Source organism: Micromys minutus (assembly GCF_963924665.1).
Source record: "Micromys minutus genome assembly, chromosome: 16".
Lineage (NCBI taxonomy): Eukaryota > Metazoa > Chordata > Mammalia > Rodentia > Muridae > Micromys > Micromys minutus.
In genome coordinates, this window is record NC_137985.1 from 8879058 (window position 1) to 8887092 (window position 8035).

Sequence of the window (8035 nt, forward strand, 5' to 3'; positions counted from 1 at the left end):
AGTTCATACTCAGTGTAATTGTCTCATTCACATTAGTTGTTATAAACATAGCAGTATACTCACTTCAACAAAGAGTATGTGATAACCAGCAATTAAGTAACGGTGATGGTCAGATATAATAAAGATATATATGTACTGATGGAGTTGTAAAGAAGGCTGTCTCATAGGCTTTGTTATAAAACTTGTTTAACACTCTTATTTAATCTTGGGAAGTACTTCCATGATGGTTTAATCTATCAGGAGTTGGTGAAATAATCTCTTATTTGTATCTTCTTGAAAACAATTAGTATCTTAGAAAATGAAGCCGTGAATCAAATTAGAGCAAAACTGAGCCTGATACAGTCAACTCATCTGTGACAGCAGTCTCGGGAGCAATGAAAAGCTGTTTCATTTATGCATTTTATGATTTCCTTTCATGAAGATTGTATGCGTTCATACCTATAGATTTTCAGTTTCTCACTTTACCAACATAACTTTCAAGAATGTTAGTGATATATTTCAAGTTGACCCTCTGAAACTGGAAGATGCCTTAGCTGATAAGGGAACATCTTATCAAGGCTGGTCACCTGAGTTTAATTCCAAAATTGGTGACTGATGGAGAAATAATTGAATCCTCTAAGTTATTCTACTAAATTCACATGTGTTCTTGGCATGTACACAAGCATGGGAGAGGAAAATAGAGAAAGGAGAGAGCAGAGAGACAAAGAGAGAGACAGAGACAGAGAAAGACACAGAGAGAGGCAAGGGAATGAATTTAAAAGTTATGCATCTAAGCATTGACCTAGAAAGGATAGAGATTGTTAACTTTTTTGCAAGTGTGGAAGATCGAACAAATTCTGGATTAATACCCAGATATCTTAACTACAATTATAGAATGCTACCTGTAAATCTTGCATGTTGCTGACACAAATGTTTATGTCACCTTACAGGTACTTATGTCATCTTAAAGGTGAACTGATCCAAAAGAAACAAAGTGAGGCTAAAACATGCTATTTCTGTCCAGATATCTGATAGAGAGTATGTGAAGATCTTTTAGGTGAAGTGACACTTCGGAGTTTAAGGGAGACATGTCAAGTCAGCAGTCAGAGAACTTCACGTAGCCAAGCATTGTGAATGGGGACAACAGAAACGATGTCTATTGAAATGTGAAACTCTTTTGTTTTTAATTTATTTATGTAGTTCTCACCTTGAAATCTGTAATGGCAACATCTATTTTAATGTTAAAACATTGGGTATATCTGGAGTTCAGGAAAAGGAGGAAAAGTTTTCTAGATAGTGCATTTTCCCCCCGGATAAAGTCAGATTGTTTGGTGTCTTTTTTTGTAAGAGTTCTCTGATTTCAATATCATAGCATTGTTAACAATCAATTTCAGTGCAGAAAGACAATCTCTGTTCATATTATGATCCAATTAAGTAGCTACAGCTTCTTCTGGTACTTTAATTTGAAAAGACTGTAAATGGTACCTTAAAAAAGTGCTCTTATAGCATCCAGATGTTGTATTTCCTAAAAACTACACACCTTATATATATAAACCTGTAGGAAACATTGGAAAACCAGCAGGGTACACAATATAATCACATCTCTTCTCACATTAGATTGTATAAAACAAAGATGAAAAAATGATGAAAAAGGACAAACAAGACAAACTTAGTGTTAGGATATAAGACACTGCTTTTAGCTGAGAGTGAAGGATGGCTTTTCCAGTGAGAAGCAGATATAGATTCGAGCATCCTACCCAAGATTGGATTTACTACAGAACCAAGCAAGCACGTTGAATGTTGGCATCTAAAATATAGGAAACAACATTTATGGCTGTTAATGAGAGAAGAAACCTGATTCACTAAAAAAATAGAAATGCAAATCATGGCATTGCCCAATTTAGCAATCTAAATCGACAAGTCCCAATAGGATGGGGTAAGCACTTCATAGATGGGTGGAAATATGTGTACTGAGTCCTCTACGTGGGTGCTTATGTTCTACAATTCTGTGCTGGAAGTACTGCTCCTGAAAACTTTTCAGTTTTACTTAAGTACTATGAAGACTATTATTGGCTGTCTTTGTCAATGTTATAGAAATTTTGAAATGTTTGCTTTCTAGAGTGAAATACAGATGAGACACTGGTGAATGCAGACAAGGTCAAACAAAGTCCATTTATATACTACCTTCAATCTTTTAAAAAGGCACCTAAAGTTTAGGTGGGCAATTATCTTACAAAATGGGAGGTGATTCAATTTATGTTTGATTAAGTCTGTCTAGTTGTTCTACATTGAAGTTCCAAAGAAAAGCACATCAATCAAGAATGCCACATGGTCATGAAGGCAACCTTTGTCATGTTAAAGACCTGAATTTCATATGGGATCATCAGATATTGCAGGCTTTTCCTGTGGTCCCATCACAGGTATGTTTTCATGAAACATTGAATAATGCCATTGGATGTGCTAAGGATGACACATCAAATGGAAATGATTAGTTCTGCTACTGACCCCACACATCCCACATGCCAGTTATCTCCCAGAAATCAGTGTGTGAATAAGAGCTGATTAGTACATTAATCTTCTCAGAAAAATACCTGGGATTATGAAACGAGGGAGACAGTACTGACACTGATTGGTTCCCACTTGCTATGCCAACTCAGAATAAAGACAAATGTCCCTAGAGAGTTACATTCACCCATGGTATTTTCTATCGCTTATGTTTCTTGAATAAAGCACAAAGCTGTCTGTAACCCCTCAGCTGACAGGACACTAATCTCATTGCTGCTGTGTTGAGCTTCTCCAGCTAAGTGTTTTAGAAATAAAACATGAGGAGTTGACAGACATGCCTGCAGGTGTGGAACAGGTCCAAACATCAAAGATCTACCCTCAGTGACAGTGCAATCTGTAGACACTCTATGTATCATCTTCTCAAACTCTTAAACTAAAAACACTTATTTCATCTTTGTTTAATGAGTTTTCTCAAATAGAATAAAGTATTACTATTTTATTTCCTTAAATGATTACAAAATATCGTGACAGTAGCCATTAGTTAAAAGTGAATTATAATTTTTTATTTTAGTATTTTTTATTACATTCCAAAAGTGGCAATCTTTTCTGGACATGAATTCTTTACCTCACTCTACCTCTGCTTTGCTTCTCTGAGGGTGCTCCCCCACCCATCCACCTACTCTCACCTCATCCCACCAACACTCCCCTTTCCAAGGCTTAAGTGCATCCTTTTTCACTGAGGCCAGACAAGGCGGTCCTCTGCAGGGGCCAGAGACCAGCCCATGTTTGGTTGGTGGCTTAGCTTCTGGGAGTTCTGAGGGGTCTGGGTCAGTTGATACTGCTGTTTTTTCTATGAGGTTGCAATCCCATTCAGCTGCTATAGTCTTTCCCCAAGCTCTTCCACTGGGGTCCCTTAGCTCATCCCAATGGTTGTGTATAAGTAACTGTCTCAGTCAGATGCTGGCAGAGCCTCTGAGAGGACATCCATACTAGGCTCCTGACTGCAAGTACAACATGGAGTCAATAATAGTGTTGGGGTTTGGTGGTGCCTGCACGTGTGGTGGATCCCAAGTCAGGCCAGCCTCTGGATGACCTTTCCTTCAGTTGCTATTCTATTTTTGTCTCTGCATTTTCTTTAGAAGGACCAATTCTTAGTCAAGAATTTTGAAGGTGTATGGGTGGGATTATGTCTCAAGTGAGGGGCATGTCTAATACTGGAGGTGGCCTTTTTAGGTTTTATCTCCCCACTTCTGGCATTTCAGCTGAGGTCATACCCATTGGGTCCTAGAAGCCTCTCATATCCCTGGACTTTCTTGACATTTTTAGAGTCCCTGCCCCACAGTGCTACCTGTTTCTATTCATTCTTCTGGCCCTCTGGGTTTCTCTCCTGTCTGCACCTTACCTGATCCTGCCTCATTTACTCTCTATCTTCCCTTTCCCAACCAGGTCCCTTCCTACCCCTGGTGCATCCAACAATTATTTTGTTTCTCTTTCTAAGTGGCATAAACGTATTCACACTTGTTTCACAAGCCATAATAACTAATAGCTGGCTACTAACTGGCTCATAACTAGCAGGTCTGCCTTAGATTACAATATAATCTGAACCAGATTTGCTCTTATGAGACAAGGGTGTAAGAAAATTCATTTTAGGAAAAATTCCTGCTATTAATATGTTTTTTTCTGTTATGATTGAAAATATATAACTATAATTAGGTATTAGGCCACTTCTTTTGAGCAGCTCTCTGCAGGTCTACAAAGATGTACTGTCTTCTTGTGATGCTGTATACCTAAATAAATGACTTCTTAAGTCTCAACGATCCTACTAAGAATTCTTAAAATGATGTCAGTGATTATCAAGCTCTCTTACAGTGGGACAGCTATTAGGTCCCTTTCTGAGAGTCAGAACTGTAATGAGACCCTGTCAGATTCACGTGTGTCACCGTTAATTGCTCTCAGATACTAACCAGACTTTCTCCTATCCAGAGCTAATTATAAGAGTTTGTAAAACAATTAACAAAACATCATAAAAAGTGAACTAACAGTTTATTATAGGTGCTAGGACAGAAGATAAAATATTGACTTGGTTCATCTATATGAAACTTCACTAGTAACTTAATTATGGTTTTCTTTTTTAAAATAGCATAAATTATTGAAATACTTTGCCCATAAAAATAATTAAGGAGCAACTGGGGGTATAACAAATGGTGCAGTTGATTAAGTTGTATATGTGAGCTTAGTTCTGGGTTCAATCTTCATCAGAAAAAGGGCAAAAAGGGAAAGCATAGCCATGGTGTAGATAACTTAGCAGTAAATTTTTCAGTGCCAGAATTACTGTAAATTTCCAAGTACCTATTTTTGTCTGTAGCATATTACCTATTTAAAAATGGTTCCAAAAAAAAAAATGAAAATGATCCATTTAAAAATAGACCTTCAAAAGCTAATAGTTCTTTCAATACAATTTTTCCCTATCAATTACAAATGTACATTTCCATAAGTCATCCATTTCTGACAGTTGTGGTTCTCCAACCCTCAAACACTTTGAAAACTCAAACATGATCATCGTCACAAACAGCACACATAGCAATTTCTAAAGTGCAGCATGCAGCATGCAAAGCTGTAACCGAGCAACCGCACCACTTGTGTGGACTCAGCCCTTCTAGCCACGGTGTCCTTTTCAGCAGCCCTCATGTGTGAGAGCTGTCCCCACAGATGCTCACAGTCCCACAAGGGCAGGTGCTGCGATGCTGAGGCTACACACGAGGGTCAGCGAGACAAGCCTGTGATTCGGGCTCATGCTCCTGAATCTTCTCCGCCTTCTTTAATATCTTCCTTGTTTCCCTTGCAAGAATCCTGGCTGCTGGTATCAGTTAAATACTTCCTCATTCTCTCTTTCTTCTCCGGAAGAGCTTTCTCTATCCGAGGCAGCTTCTCAGCTCTTTCCTGGGGAGGTTCTCAGACACTTTTCCACTTTGGCCTTTCTGTGAAACAAACTCCTCAGAGAATCCTAGTGCCTTTAGAGTGTTAGAGTAAATCCTCTCTGCGGCCATCCTTACATTCCTCTAGTAGACTCTTTCAAACAGCATTGGCCTCTTTTCAATTTTCATCTTGTTTCTCCAATTGATGTCAATATTCTTTCATCCTGGCCTTTTCGCTCCTCCTGAGGTCGTTTACCCTGCATTTAACCATCTGAGACAAACTCTGGTGTGAGCCATCAGCCTTAACCCGGGTTGAAAGGAGATTCTGCAAGTCTTTCATTCTTTGCTTCTGTTTAGTTAGAATCCGATTTCTCTCTGCTTCCAGCCTTTTCTTTTCCTCAAGGGATTTCCTAATGGCTTGTTCCTGCTCTCAGGAAGACGCTGTGGGCATCGGAGGGCTGCATTCGTGTGCGCGCTTCTTCTGGGTGATTTACGCCTAGGAGACAGATTAAGCCTCCATGTTTCTCTCAGATTTTCTTCATCTGCTCTGATGTCTGCCAAGACTTTCTGTCTTTTGTCAGAGTCACACAGGGATTCATGATGACAGCACTGTTCACAAAGCACTGGGCATTTCAGAAAGCTGAGTTCAGAGAAGGGTTCCTTCCATTTTCCAAGTCTCCATCACCGGGGCTCAGGCACCTCTGCCTGTGTTTGCCCCTTGGCTTTGCAGGACTTCTGTGGTCCCTGAAGTGTCTGCAGGCTTACGGACTGGGTCAAGGCGAAGTTTGGAGCAGATCTCTGGCCTTTGGCTGCATCCTGCTGTCCCAATAGAGCTCTTCTTCCTTCGGGCTGTCATTCATAGCTTGCCTGTAAATAAAATGAGACACAGGTTTGGCTTTAAAGGGCTTCGCTGTTCTTTTATCCCTAAACAGGTCTCTCAGCTTCTTCTCATGGACTGCTTGTTTCTGCTCCTCCCTCGCAATGAACTTAAAGGGCTTCTGGGAGGCCAGGAGCGCGGCTTTGCTCCTCTCCCGAGCCTTCTTCCGACGCTCCTCATTCTGCTTGACTAGATCCTCATAAAGGAGAAGGAGCAGGCAGGAAGGAACAGGATTGGCCCGGAATTTCTTCTTATACTCTGCGTTGTCCTCGTCCCTCTTCAGCAGCTTCTGCCTAGTTTCCAGATCTGACCGAGCTTTCAAGACCTTCTCTCTCTGATTCTGCTTCCTTACCGCCACTTCAAAGGGCACAGACACTGTAGTTCTTAGCGTCCAGGATTTAGGTTTCTTCCTTTTTTTTTTCTTGGCTTTTTGGAGGGCAGAGTCATACTGAATATAATCTCCATCAGAAGACTCGTTCCACATGATGTTTATGAACTCCTTGGCATAGGTCGTTCTGCTTTCCACGGGAATCTTTGACTATAGGTTGGGCAACTTCCCATCAGTAGTTGTGGACAGGGAGGGTGACTTGACTAGGTCAGACTCTGAAAGTGAGGTCACTGACCAGGCAGGATGTGAGCAGCTCTTTTCTGATGCAGAACTAGAAGATTCGTCCCCAGTGAGCACTGCCTGGATGTCTTTTATATTTAGCTTGTCCTGGTACATTTTCTCTAATTTTGCCATGGTTTCTACATGGGCAGCCTTCAGGCTTTTGAATTTCCTGAGATACTCTTCATCAGAGTGGTAAATATCAGAGAAGTTCATAGTGTCCTCGGATGTCACCTCTTTGTCCTTCCCAGGACAGCTGTGACAACGTGCCATGTAGCCTAGGCTGGCCTCAAACTCCATATGTAGACTAGGCTAGCTCTGAACTACTGATCCGCCTACCTTTGCCTCCTGATCCCTGGGTCTAGCTGGACCCCGGGAAACTCCATGCTACCAAGACCCTCCTCATCCTCTAATTATGGTTTTCAATTTACAATGTACCTGTGGAGCCGTGACAGGTGACAGATGTTTAGTTAGATAATTACTCCTGTTGGATATGCATGTAAGCATTCTTTGTTGTAAACTTCTATTTCCATTTATTGTTTGATTGTGTGTGTGTGTGTGTGTGTGTGTGTGTGTGTGTGTGTGTGAACTTGTGATGAACATGTGATCATGTATTCTGAAAGATGTTTAGGTGCTGAGGACAAAGAGTCAAAGCTGAGCTTAGAAGAACTGAGCTGAGAGGAACTGAGCTGAGGAGAAGTGTTTCAGACAGAACACCTTTTACACAGACCTGAAGGCAAGAACTTAGAAGTATAGGCATTGTTTTGAGAGAAAAGGCATTGAGAGAAAGAGCATTGTTGTGACTTCAGAGCAGGAAGAGAGAACAAGACTAGAAGGATAAGACAAAGTGGAATAACTCAGAAGCTACAGGTAACATAAAAAGAAAAAAATAACAAAGAAAGCAATGTGCAGAATGCAAAGGAAGGGGGGGGGGCTGCAAAGAGCAGAAGGCACAAGCAGGATTCTCCTTACCATGAAAGAAGATAGGCCCTTCCTTAGTAACATGGCAGGACTAGTCTTATTTAAAGGAACAAAGCTTATTTCTTAAAAACTTAGGTTTAATTTATTTAGCATTAAAAGGGTAGAAGCTTTTTCTTTCTCCATGCAATAAATATTGGAGTTTATTTTTCAGCCAGAATGAGTGAGTTTCTT

General features: G+C 40.5%; 1 pseudogene across 1 annotated transcript; it reads right to left on the reverse strand.

The window, feature by feature from the left end:
- Positions 1-5274: 5274 nt before the first annotated feature.
- On the reverse strand, positions 5275-7126 carry LOC308430852 (protein FAM161A-like; annotated as a pseudogene). The gene is made up of 2 exons: positions 5831-7126; positions 5275-5656 (listed from the first exon to the last, which is right to left on the reverse strand). The product of its transcript is annotated as a protein FAM161A-like (transcript).
- Positions 7127-8035: the final 909 nt, after the last annotated feature.